General features: G+C 54.0%; 1 protein-coding gene across 1 annotated transcript in view; it reads right to left on the minus strand.

The window, feature by feature from the left end:
• Nucleotides 1-778, minus strand: part of SLC26A9 (solute carrier family 26 member 9) — a 28,611-nt gene extending 27,833 nt beyond the window's left edge. The window contains exon 1 of the mRNA XM_082701777.1: nucleotides 682-778. The gene's annotated coding sequence lies outside the window, so the exon portion shown is untranslated. The remainder of the gene's footprint in view (nucleotides 1-681) is intronic.
• Between the last annotated feature and the right edge of the window lie 12,460 nt (nucleotides 779-13,238).

Genomic DNA, 13,238 nt, shown 5'->3' on the forward strand with positions numbered 1-13,238 from the left:
CCGGCCCGATGGAGCTGGGCCCTTGCTGACCCTCTCCTAATCCTCCGGCTCCCTTCCTTCCGCCTCGTCCAACCTCTCAGGATTAATGGGGGCAGGTGGGATCCCACGCCGCCCATACAGCCGCCCTGAGCTGGTGGAGAGGTGAGTGAGCAAAAGAGAACATCTGGGGGGCACAAGGAGGGGGAGACAGCCACACAGAAGCAAGCCAGCGAGCCAAGCATGAAGAGCTTTTTGCTTCCAAGACTTGAAAAGAGGGGAGCGGTGCAGCCAGCGACTTCAAAGGCCGGTGTTCCAAGGAAGAGCCAATATTTTTGTTCTTTCCTTTGCGAAGGAAAGCGGCCCTTGGGAAGGAGCTAGCTCTTCCCCCTCACTCTGTTTTGGGGTCTGGCAGACCTCCTCCACGAGAGCTCCATTCTCACCAGCCCCCTTCAAGCCTCCTGCCCCACAGCTGAGGTCCTTCCATGCAAGGGAGGACCCTGGGGGCCCCTCACAGGTGAAGGGCTGGGGGCTGCTCTCACACTTGGGGGCCCCAGCGGCTTTCCCACATGGGCTCAGGTTGACCAACAGCCTACCCCGTGACCGGTGGGCTCCTGTCAGCCCTCGTCTCTATGCCCCCGCTGCCTGCCCTCCTCAAGGGAAGACCCCCAGCCCCATGGCGGAGGCCCGGGGAGGGGTGCTTACCAGTGGGTGAGAGGAGCCGGCCGGGCAGGGCTGCAGGTGTGTCTGGTGTCTGGGGAGCGGGGAGCCGAAAGGTGTTCCGAGGTGTGCAAAAGGGCTCTGCTCAAATAATCCAGGGAGGCGTTTATAAATAACTTTACCTCAGGGCCACGGGGTGAGCCCCGGCTTCTGATTGGCTCTGAGGGGAAGTGGTTTTGAACACTACACCATAGCTAAGCCTGAGGAGATAGGAAAAGGAGATAAGGGGGAAAAGTTCCTAAATGAACAGCCCTTTTTTTGTTTTACCTGAGGAGCAGAGCTGTTTGATGGGAGCTTGGCACTTCCTAAATCCACCCCGAAGACAATAGGTCACATTCAGCGGGGCCCCTGCCCCACAGGCTCCCCCAAGGCTGAGGAGGGGACAAGGGAGACCCCTCTCTGAGCTTGCTGTCCTGCCGCTTGGAGGGCTGGGGTCAAGCCAAAGAGCCTCTTGGACAATGGAACCCATTGAGGCCACCCGAAGGGTGGGGTCCCGGGGCTGCTTGCTTTGAAGAAGGGAGAGCTGGGCGGGTGTTGGGGGGACAGTAGACCTCTGAGCGAGGGGACGAGCCATGGCTGAGAGCCCGCTAGACACATGGGCTGCCATGGAGATCTGGTTCCCTGGTCTGTCCCCAACCTTAAGGCACTCCTCTGTCTGCCAGTGCCACGGGGAAAGTACGGCTTGCCCTCCTAACTTGCCAGGTAGGGTGCATGGGGGATGTAGGGGCTTGGGATCAGGTAAAGGAGCTCAAGAAACAGGATTTACCACAATTATATGTAAGGTGACTGAGAGGCTGGCGAGTCTCTAAATCACAGGCCTCTGTCACTCTCAGGAATTAATGTCTGCCCGGTCAGGGCTCTGCTCAGGCTGCTCCCTGCCTTCTTGACGAGAGCTGCCTGCCCATCCCAGGCCCACTGAGCACTGTGGGAGAGCCTCCGACAGGGTCGAGGGCCGGGGGAGTTTCTGGATATATCTCCTGGGAGGGAGGCCCTGAGGCCAAGAGCTCCTTTCTTTGGGACCCCTGGGGTCAGTTCTGGTCCTGAATTTTGTTCCCATCCCTCCAGAAGAAAACAGAGGCTCTGAGGTGAGCTGAGACCAGTACAGAATGCTTCAGTAAGGCCTGCCTGGAAGTCAGCGTGAAAATCCCCCTGGGAAGGCAAAAGGAGCTAGTTTCATATAATAGGGACTCAATAAATATTTGTTGAATGAACGAAAGAATGAATTGTATGGGAGCCCAACCCAAGGGAGAGTTCATAGATGCATTGGCCGTGGGGACCAGAGAAACGCCAGAGGTCACTGAGAGTTGTCAGGGTGTAGCCGGGGGCCGGGACGTGACTGCGGGGAGCTAGAATGCAAGCCACCCTACTACCTGCTGAAGGAAGGATGATGTGTGTATGGACACTTCCTCAAGAAGCCCTTCCCCAGACTCCCACGCTGGCTTAGCTGCTGGGTTCCCATGATGCCCCTTGCTTCACCATGGTAACAACACACTGATCGCAACGGATGGGAATGATGCATTCAATTATCAGCGTTTCTCCAAAGACCTGGAACTCCATAAGAAGGGCGGGGCATGTCTATTTTGTTCACTTGGATATCTCTACGACCTTGTCCCGGACCTGCACTTAGTAGGAGGTCAAAGCAGACGTACGGAATAAGGGTGGTCTGATGGAGTCTCTAAGCAAAGCAGAGCCAGAGTACAGGGCTCCATCCATGGACCTCTAGCCTCGTCCAGTGGCATGGGGAGCTTAACCTGTTCTAAATTTTGGGCAGGCAATTCCTAGAAAGTAGATGAGGCATCAGGCTCTCCTGAAGCCAGGGTAATAGGGGCTACCAAGATCCCACAACTAAAATCCCCTTCCTGGGACACCAGGCCAGGCAGGGAAAATTTTGGTTATAATTTGATTCTTTGAGAACAGAGAGGCATCGCCCAACTGACTGGAGCATCTGGGCTGCCTGCAGGTACATTTATTGTTGTTGTTTTAAATTGGCCCGTGGACATTCTGGTCTATCAGTTGGCCTAGTGTGAGTTTTGTTAATGTGAGTCAGCCTCCCCTGAGTCTGATTGACTTTCCATTGTAACATTTGGCTTTCACACAGGTGATCTGTGTTAATTCTCATAACAATCATGTCATATAGGTATGTTGTTCTTATTTTTCAGTTGAGGAATCTGAGGTTGACTCAAGTGAAATACCTTGTCATTAGGTCACAAAGGTCTGGAAGGAAGAGAAGGAATCAAGCCTGGATATTATGGTTTCAAATCTTACACTTACTCTACTATATCACTTTTATGCTTGAGCCTGCAAAGCTAGGAATGAGATCTTATCCAAGACCTTACCTTTTAGACACTTTCAGTTTCCCTTATAGGTTTATCTCCAAAGGTAACCTGGATAAAGACGACTGGGGCCTCCAGAATAGGTTCTGGGGCTAATAATTCATTGGCCGTCCTCTCTCAACCCCTCTCCTGCAGTTTTGGTGAAATTTGGGATGGACAGTTCTTGTATAATTAGGACAGGAAGGAGAGATGAACCCAGAGTTTTCTACAAAGTCACCAAGGGAGCTGGACAGAGGTCTCAGAATCTGGGGACTGGTTATGGGTGGGAGACCCAGGAAGGAGGCAGCCCGACCGGAGGTCAGATGAGCAGAGGACAGGGAGGAGGAGAAGCCCTGATCAAAAGGGCGTATTATGGGGGCCACCTGGGTAGCTCAGTGGGTTAAAGCCTCTGCCTTCAGCTCAGGTCGTGATCCCAGGGTCCTGGGATTGAGCCCCACATAGGGCTCTCTGCTCAGCAGGGAGCCTGCTTCCCCCTCTCTCTCTCTGCCTGCCTCTCTGCCTACTTGTGATCTCTGTCAAATAAATACAAGTCTTTAAAAAAATAAAAATACAATAAAATAAAATTTAAAAAAAAAAAAGGGCGTGTTATGGTATCTTGGGCGGAGTTAAACTGTGGGACAGAGGTAGGGCTGGTGGGGAGAAAACAAAGATAGGGAGAGGGCAGATGGCCGTGGTAAAACTATGCAGAAAAAGATATGCAGAAACAGAGAGAGGAGCAAAAACAAACAAACAAACAAAACCAAAAACACCTACTGTTTTGTTCTCCAAGCAGCTCAGCAGTGAGGTTTGCTAAATCATTGTTTTCACAACAAAAGCAGGTGAGCATCCTGCCTTTACCTCTCTCTGGGGCAGAATACATGTTCCTTTGCAAGCAAGCTACTTTGCCTCCCCCTCCAGGACTGGGAGCTGTGTTCATTGTTCACTCATTCCTTCTCATTCATTCACTTAAAACCCCTAAACCTGTCCTGGGGATACTGAGATAATTAAGACACAACCTCTTCCCTGAAAAGATCTCAGGCTGGTGGGGAAGACAGGTGAGGAAGGCACCGTCGTCTAGACCATGGGGTGCGGTGGGAGAGCAGAACAGAGACCCCATTCTCTGCCCTTGAGGGGAAAAGAGGTCGGGGCAGACTCCCCGGGGTAGGGGGAGCTGGGGGACCACAGAGGGCCTGCCAAGGCTGGAGCCTGGAGACTCGAGCTCTAAACCCCAGGGAAGCTACTGCCACTGTGAGGTGGTGGGACGGGGGCTGCCTCTGGAAACACTATTTTTAGAAGGGGTTTCCAGCTTGTCCCCAAACCCACTGACTTCTGAGCCCATTCAAGGTTTTCTGCCATGAGCCCATTTCTGTGTTTCCCTGTGACCCAGAGGTTGGTCATTCCCTTTAACCCTGTTGTTTAACACCTCTCAACACACACACACACACACACACACACACACACGCACGCACACACGCACACACTCACTCACTCACTCATACCAAACAGGTTTTGGAGATTTACTGAGTTATGCAGATAAAGCCAAAGCATTCACAAATTGCCCTCCTGACACCCCACTTTTGAGCTGGTCCAGTCAAGTTTTCAGATAACCAATTGGGGGCTAAACCGCCCAAGAAGGAGCCTCCTTCTGCCACCTCTGTCCATCCTTGGGCCTCTGGCCTTATCTGTACCTGCTGGCCTCTTGCAAGTGCCCTCTCTGTGGGACCTGTGCCAAAGGTGTGGGCAGGATCATGTTTTGGGCAGTGACTTAAACAAACACCTCAAGGCTGGGGACAGAAAAATCTTTACCACCCTGCCCTGCAGTGGCAAGGTGCCTCCACAGCGACCAGTTTCACGAGTGCATGGGAACTGGGCAGGCTGTGGAGAAACCCAAGGAACAGCAAATTCTCACCTCTTTCCGCAGGGAAGTCAGGGGCTCCATCCCCCAGCTGGGAGCATCTTAGGCTGGTCAGGAGATGGGAGCTGGGGTGAGTAGGGGAGGCCAGCCTGTGTCTGGCCTTTCCGCTCAGGGAAGCTGAGCTCCTGCCATGTGCCTAGAACAGTGCTTGGTGCTGGGGACACAAGACCCATGAGAGCCAGTCCTTAGGAGGTGGAGTCTGAAGGCACCAGGCAGAGGGCTTCCTGGAGTACATCTAGTGGCATCTGGGGGGCAGTTGTTGGAAGGAAGCTAGCTGGGGGCTCTGAGGTATGGAGGATAAGGGATCTCTGGAGAGTCAGATTGGAATTGGCCAAGAACCCCTGACATCCGAGGTCGGAGTAAAGGGGGTGTCGCAGACCCCCAGAACGTGGAGAAGAGCAATGAGCCTCAGGGTTCATCAGAGCCGTCTCCTTCCTGTGTGACAGATGAGAAGCTTGAGGCCCCAGAGATGGGAGGGCCTTGCTCAAGGTCACCCAGAGAGGCATTAACAGGCACCTGAAGTCAGTGCTCACCCCAGGACTCCAGTCTGGCCTTGAAGCACAAAGCAGGTTCTGTGCCTACAGAGAGAACAGGGGATTACTTGGGGACTCCCTCCCGGTCCCCATTCTTGGTGTCGCTCAATTGTTACCCTGAGACATGCTGTTCTTCTTAGGTGGGCACTTGCAGAGGGACGGCCTTGCTCCCTGAGCGCCAGTTTTGTGAAGATTGGGGTTTGGGGGAAGCAGATGTTAAAGTTGCGGTTTGGGGGAAGCAGGTCTGTGTGTTGGGGCCCGAGAGCCCGGGGATGCAGTTCCTGGGTGGGCCAGTCCTGCAGCTTCCAGACAGAGGAAAAGATCCAGCTCAGAACTAGAAGCAGGCGGACTGGGCGAGGGTGGAGGCAGTTCCTGCTGCCCTGGCCATGCAGAGGATCAGGCTGAAGGTGGGGAGGGGGGAGTTCCAGGTTATTAACGTTGACTGACGGCCTCCTGGCTCTAATTCTGCTTTGGGCCCTTAAGCCAGGCACATATTAACCTGAGTGTCGGGGCTGCCTCTAAGCGGGGTGGGGGGTGTGTGTGGGGGGGTGTGGGGGGTGTGCAGAGGCCCAAGATCCCCAATTCAGGGAGGCTGAGGTAGCTGGAGGAGCTGGGCTCTGCTAAGGGAGGGTTCCAGGGCCTCATCCTGTCTCCAGGGTATAGCTGGGGCAGCAAGAGAATTGGATCCAAACGTGTTGCTTTGTGACCTTGGGACCTTTGTGACCTTGGGAAAGTTGTAAGAAAATGATGTCCCCTTTCCTAGTGCACATTCTCCAGGACAGAGTCAGAGTGGAAGGGACCTGCCCCCCACCCCCCTCGCCCCAAGCTTAGTGCTTCCCACTCTTCCTCCCAGGTTGCTGCCCGGGACACACAAACCTGTTCTCTCCGAACGCTGCTGTGCTGCTCTCTGAACCCTGCTGCTGGCCCAAGTGGGGGTGTTGTAGGTCTTTCTGGGTGTCATCTCCCTCACAGCTCCTTGTCAGGGAGAGTGTCGCTTGCCCTTGGCAGGATCAAAGTAGACACTAAGGGTTTGCTAGTCATGTGACCTCCGGCCAAGTAGGGACCCATCTGAGGCTCAGTCTGCTCATCTGTAAAAGGGGTCACCGGGCAAAAATGAAGTGCTTTCGTCAGGCTAGGTCCTTTCCTTTGGACACACATACACATGCCCCCAGAGGACTGCGCACGGCACAGCCATTGCTTCTCTCCATCAGCTCTGATAGCCCACGGCTTCAGCCACATCCTGGCTGGTGACACCCTTCCGCCCCCTGCACGGTGAATGCCCCTTGTGCCTTCATCCCGGGGAACTAGCAAACTGGGGGTGCTGAGCTCCACTCACAGGTCTTGCCCTCACTCTCTCAGGAGACAGCCAGTTGGCAGCATGGATTCTGGAAGGCTCTTCTCCCAGGCTGCTATAGTAGAACAAAACCGTCACAGCGTCTCCTGCACCCAGACTTTGGAGCCCCGGTCCCCTCTGCCCCCTTTTGCCTCTGGGCAGTGCCGAGGGCAGAGGGCGGGAATGTGTGCTGTGCGGGCTGGGCGAGAGCCGCTGCCTCTGTAAGAGGGAGCGGGCTCGGGGCAAGCTCCTCCCTCACTCCCCCTCCTTGCCTGGTCCCGTGGCAGCCGGCAGTCTGGTGGCCTGAGGGGAGCCCACTCACCCTTTAGGTTCTGGAGCCCTCCTTCCTGAGGAATAAACTCGTCCCTCTCGGATAAGACTCACAGGCGTGGGCAGCCTTTGCAAGAGCAGAACCTGGCAGGGGGAGCTGCCCTCAGTTGGAGCGAGGGTGGACGGGAGCGTGTCTACCATGAGTTTGTTCCCAGAGGCCGTTTGGGGGGACATGTCCAGGAATTTGGCAGTTCCCCATCCCCCAAATAAACCTCCAAGTCATGTCAAATAAACCTTTTATGGCTCGTTTTTGGTTGTTTTTCCACCTTCCAAGGTCAGGGCGCTTAGCCCCCGATTCCTCCCTTGCTTCCTTCTGGCAAACTCCTCTGTGCCATGCTACTCATGGGGGACTCAGGCAGAGGTGGGAGCGTGGTCACGGATAGCTTTTCAGCCCTCAAGGGGCTTGTCCACTCTGGGTACTGCCTGGGGCCAGCCGGTGCTGTGGCCTGGGACAGACACAGGATTCGGGGTCCCTGAGGCTGCTCCGCTGACCAGCCTGAGTCCCGTTGTCCCTCTGGGAGTTGGGGGCATGTGGGATGTGGCTGGAATTCCCTGAGCACGCGGTCCCAGTGAGGGTGCAAGAGGGAGTTAGGGCACGGCCCCCCTGGGACTTCCGCCGTGGCCACTTTTCTAGGTTTTCCAGCATAGCCGGCAGCGGTGGGGATGACAGGGGCGGGCTGGGTGGCTCTGGGGTCCAAAACTCAAGAAGTGCGTTTCCCTCAACACACACAAAACAGATAATCATGTCAAAAAATGGGCAGAAGGCGTGAACAGACACTTCTCCAATGAAGACATACAAATGGCTATCAGATACATGAAAAAATGTTCATCATCACTAGCCAGCAGGGAGATTCAAATCAAAACCACACTGAGATATCACCTTACACCAGTTAGAATGGCCAAATTAGCAGGACAGGAAACAACATGTGTTGGAGAGGATTTGGAGAAAGGGGAACCCTCTTACACTGTTGGTGGGAATGCAAGTTGGTGCAGCCAATTTGGAGAATAGTGCGGAGATTCCTTAAGAAATTCAAAATAGAGCTTCCCTATGACCCTGCAATTGCACTACTGGGTATTTACCCCAAAAATACAGATGGGGTAAAAAGAAGGGCCATCTGTACCCCAATGTTCATAGCAGCAAGGGCCACAGTTGCCAAACTGTGGAAAGAACCAAGATGCCCTTCAACGGACGAATGGATAAGGAAGATGTGGTCCATATACACTATGGAGTATTACGCCTCCATCAGAAAGGACGAATACCCAACTTTTGTATCAACATGGACGGGACTGGAAGAGATTATGCTGAGTGAAATAAGTCAAGCAGAGAGAGTCAATTATCATGTGGTTTCACTTATTTGTGGAGCATAACAAATATTTGTGGAGGACATGGCGAGATGGAGAGGAGAAGGGAGTTGAGGGAAATTGGAAGGGGAGATGAACCATGAGAGACTATGGACTCTGAAAAACAATCTGAGGGTTTCGAAGGGGTGGGGGGGGTGGGAAGTTGGGCCAGCCTGGTGGTGGGTATTATGGAGGGCATGTATTGCATGGAGCACTGGGTGTGGTGCATAAACAATGAATTCTAGTACACTGAAAAGTAATTAAATAACTAAATAATTTAAAAAAAAAAAAGAAGTGCATTTCCTACCTGCCCCCCACATACCCCTCAAAGTGCAGGGAACAGGCCACAGCATGACTAGGTTCTGGGGAGTCCTGGGGACGGCTTGCTTGACAAGGACTAGTTCCTGTCAGCTCTCCAGGGCCGGGTCCCAGCCTGGGTTACTCACAGAGCGGCTTTGTTCCCTGGGAGCCTCTCGAGCATTTAGCTTGTCTCGTCCTGCTGGGACATTCGTTGGCTGTGATTCCCACTGAAGACATCTTCAGGGGGCAGGCAGGGCGCCAGGCTTGTGGGCGGGACCAGACCTCGCCACTGAGCAGGGAGCTCCGAAGCAGCAGGGGCTCAGCAGCCCGTGGTGTGACCATCAGGGCCCTTGGCCAAGGGCCTCGGCAAGTTTGCCTGGGAAGTTCTGACGCCGTTGCTGGCCCCGGCTGGGAGGCTCAGAGCAGTCACAGGACTGGCCCCGGCTCCCCGGCAACAAGCTGCCTGCTTATGGGCAAGTTACTGAACTTTTCTGAGCTGCCGGTTTCCTCATCCACAAAATGTGGATAATAACACACCTACCTCAGAGTGGCACTGGACGGATTAAACAAGGCCATGCGCGGAAAGCACTGGCATTTTCTACCCACTCCCCCAACACTGTCCTTTCTCTTCTGCCTTCTCCCCAGGCGGCTTGAAATACTCTCTCTTCCCTTCTCAGTTGTCCATCGGCTCAAGCCACACCTCTTCCATGAAGCCTGCCCTTTTTGCTCTGATTGCACCCACACTCCTGCAGCACTCTCAGGTGATAACTGAAGCTGGGAGCCTGACCACATGCTGTTAGGGATTTGGCTCTAATGGTTTGCAGAAAGCTACCTTCCTGCACCATAGGATTTGGGTGTTTGACTTCTGCGGTGTCCTTCTCTGACCAAAGTGTACTCTGCAGACTAACACAGAGTGCCCCCGTTCTGGGCCCTGCCCACAGCAATGAGAAGAACCAGCATTTCTTGTGGTTTCAGCCCTGAGCTGTGGAGGTCCACAGGTGCTGAAGAAGGCTTCGGTCGCAGCCACACCCCAGCAGCTGGTGCGCTCTGATTATTGTGACCTGCTCACAATTTGCCAGCTTTTGCCCTCTCCCTGGGACTCAGAGTCTGAGTCTCCCATGGCTTGGGAGGCTCCGGGGGTCTCTGGATAGGTTTTCTGCTTCCAGATCATTCTTACTGTCTGTGGTCCACCAGCCATGGAGAGAGGGCTCTCCTTTGAGAATTCTGCCTGGCTGCTTCCCGGGGCTTCAATCCCGAGGGCCCAGCATCTCAGCGCACACTGTAATAAGGCACCCTCTTGATGTGTCACACAGAAATGTGGGTGGTGGCTTCTCCCTGGTCTGTGTCACACTGCGTTGGCCGCACCCCGGGGTTGCTGTGGTACACTGCTAGCTCCTTACCATCAGGGACAGTATGACCGTGACGCACATGAAGGGAGGCTGGAACCCGTTTCCCAGTTCTCCTTACAAGGAAGTGTGGCCATGTGACCGAGCCTTCAGCAGTGGCATGTAGAATGAGGCGGACCACTTCCGGGTCTGGCCTTAAAGAGCTGGGCATGCCTTGGTCACCCTCTTCCCTCCTCTTGCCACGCTGGGGACCCAGCTTCCATCGTGCATGGTGACAATGGCCTGGCAAACGGGAAAGCGATGGGTGGAGAGGACCTGAGCCCATCAGCGGAGGGCTCCGCCAGGCTGGGCGGTTCACCTTGACACTGCTGTATGGGAGAAAAAGTCCTATATTCTGTGACGCATGGTGCTGGGGTTCTCCACAGTGTGCTGGACTTGAGTTTTTAGCACACACAAGGGCCTGGTGTGATGAGAACACAGCTCGTCCAGCCTCTGCTGCTAGTTCCGCACCCAGCGCTCTGAGGGCTGGACCCTTTCCCAGGACTTGGCCTGGCAAAGGGGTGGTAGAGACCCATTTCCTGGGTTCTCTTTCTCTGTTCCAAAGACTTGACCACTGGGGTTCTTCCTCTCCTGTAAAGAAAGGTCTGGAGCGCCTCTGATTCACCCAGGCTCTGGATCCCAGTTTCAGGTCAGCTGGGATGCCCAGCCCTGTGCGCCTCTAACAGCAGGATTTTCCTGATGGATACCTGCAGTGAAGGCGAACCTCCCTGGGTGAGGAGGGCTCAGCCCTCCTGCTTGAGAAGATGGGGGCAGGCATAAGGAGTCTTTAGGGTCAGGAAAGCCCCCCGTGGGGTGATAACTTCTAGGCTGTCCTTCATAGGCTCCCTGGGACTAGCAAGCTGGTCATGTACAAAGTTGTGCTACTAATGGAGGTTAAGAAAAAATAACGCTTTAATGACTGCTTGCGTCTGCAGACTTACCGTGTACGGGGTGCTTTCACATGGATTATCTAATTGCTGGCCACGTCCTGGGACGTGCGTGGGGCTACTCATTCCATCTTACATTCTCGGAGACCGAGGGTCAGTTTCCCACTCAGCTGGGAAAGGCCCAGGCTCGCACCAGACCTCAAGGTTCCTGATCTTGTGCTCTTGCCGGGCTAAATAGCCATGTGTTCTGACGTAGGCTCGGGAGGTGCTGGGCACTGAAGGCCATGTTCGAAAGAAGGTACTGCGTAGACTTCGCTGAGCCCTTTAACCAGCCCAGGCCTTAACTTCTTCTGCAGATGGGAAGGACACCCCTGTCATTCCCCGACCAGGCAGAGGCTTTGTTGTTCCTCCCATGCACCCTGTCCCCATCCAATTCCTGCCTTTACTCCAAGACTGCAAGGTGAATCGGTCTGTGGGCACAGTTGTCTTGTCCAGGGGAGTTGGGGTCTGGGGAAGAAGAGGCATCCTGAGGCTGCTGCCCCCAGATGGGCCCACCTGGGGAAGACCGCTCTAGGATGTCCCTGGGAAGTGTCATGGAGAGAAGTCCGCAGCCTGGGGAGACTTGGGGGAGGGGGAGGGGGACTTGCTCTTTCACCTTGAGCAGCCCGGCCATACCTGGTGCTTGGGTGGAGTGCAGGATAAGGGGCCAGTGGGAGAGAAAGGTTGGTTTAACCTCAGTGGCCCTGGTTTTGCTGCCCCACCAATTATACAAACACAGGCCTGTGCACCTCACACGAGAACACCCACATGCCGGGCGCCACCGACCCTAGGGCCCACAAAACTTTAGCTTCTATAGAAAAGCAGCCCATGGGACTTAAGTTAGACACAGAGGAGAACTTTCTGGGGGTGAGAATATTAATCAGAGAGTGAACAATATGAAATCTTCTGAAAGAAATATGGTAGCCTTGATAAGTGTGGAAGAAATGCTTATCCCTCTCCCTTACCCCTTACTATGGGGGATAAAGATGGGAGAGGGGAGACCCTTAAACCAGACTTGCCCGTAAGCAGCTGTGCAATAAAGGCGTGCAGTCCCTGTTGGTGAGCTGCTTCAAGCCCAGGAGGAAAGAAAAGGAATGAAGGACCAAAGTAAGAGATGCAGAGGAACTATACCCCTTATTTCTGTGCCTGGGGATGGGAGAGAAAGAGGGATTCTGGGCTTGGAATTCAGCAGTGAGGGGCTACTTGCCTGCTGGCCAACAAGTTATCCAGGAAGCAGGATTCTTCGGTCTTTAGAACAAGGAGGTGGTGAAGAGTCTGTGGGATGTGGCATTTCCCTGTGTCCAGCGGGCTGGTGACAGCTGGAGCGGTCGTCAGGGCACTGGGTCTGCCCAGGCACCAGAACTCTGGCGTCCGAGCCGGAGGGGAACCTGGTGATGGGCACTAAGAAGGGTGACTGGCCCCTCTGCTCAGCCAGAATCTACCAAGTGGAATGAGCCGAGGCCCCGGGAGAGGGATAGAGAAAGTCCTAGGGAAGTAGGGTGATTCCCTGATGACTGGATTTTCTTTAAACCCATGTTCTGTTAGGAAAATTGTAAACATACAGGTCAGCGAGCTAAATTTCCACCATCAGAAATTCCGCAAAATGGCTTCATCACATCTGTCCAACTCGCCATCCTTCTATCTGTCCATCAGCCCCTCGTATATGGGGATGTGTTTTATTTGTTTGTTTGTTTGTTTGTTTGTTTGTTTATCTAAAGATGTTATTTATTTGAGAGAGAGAGAGAGAATGAGCAGGGAGAGGGAGAAGGAGAAGCAGGCTCCCCGCAGGGCCTGGGATCGTGACCTGAGTTGAAGGCAGGCACTTAACCGACTGAGCCACCCAGGTGGCCCGGGATGCATTTTAAAGTAAGGTGCAGGGGCATCTGGGTGGCTCAGTGGTTTAAAGCCTCTGCCTTCGGCTCAGGTCGTGATCCTAGGGTCTTGGGATCGAGCCCCGCATCAGGCTGTCTGCTCAGCAGGGAGCCTGCTTCCTCCTCTCTCTGTCTGACTCTCTGCCTCCTTGTGATCTCTGTCTCTCAAATAAATAAAAAAAATAAATAAATAAAATAAAATAAAGTAAGGTGCAGACGTGAGTACCCACCTAGCCGGTTCCAGGACCATAGCCTTACCAAGAGTTCAGTATTTTTCGGTTAATTATTTAAGTCTT

This window comes from Mustela nivalis, assembly GCF_964662115.1.
Source record: "Mustela nivalis genome assembly, chromosome: 16".
Lineage (NCBI taxonomy): Eukaryota > Metazoa > Chordata > Mammalia > Carnivora > Mustelidae > Mustela > Mustela nivalis.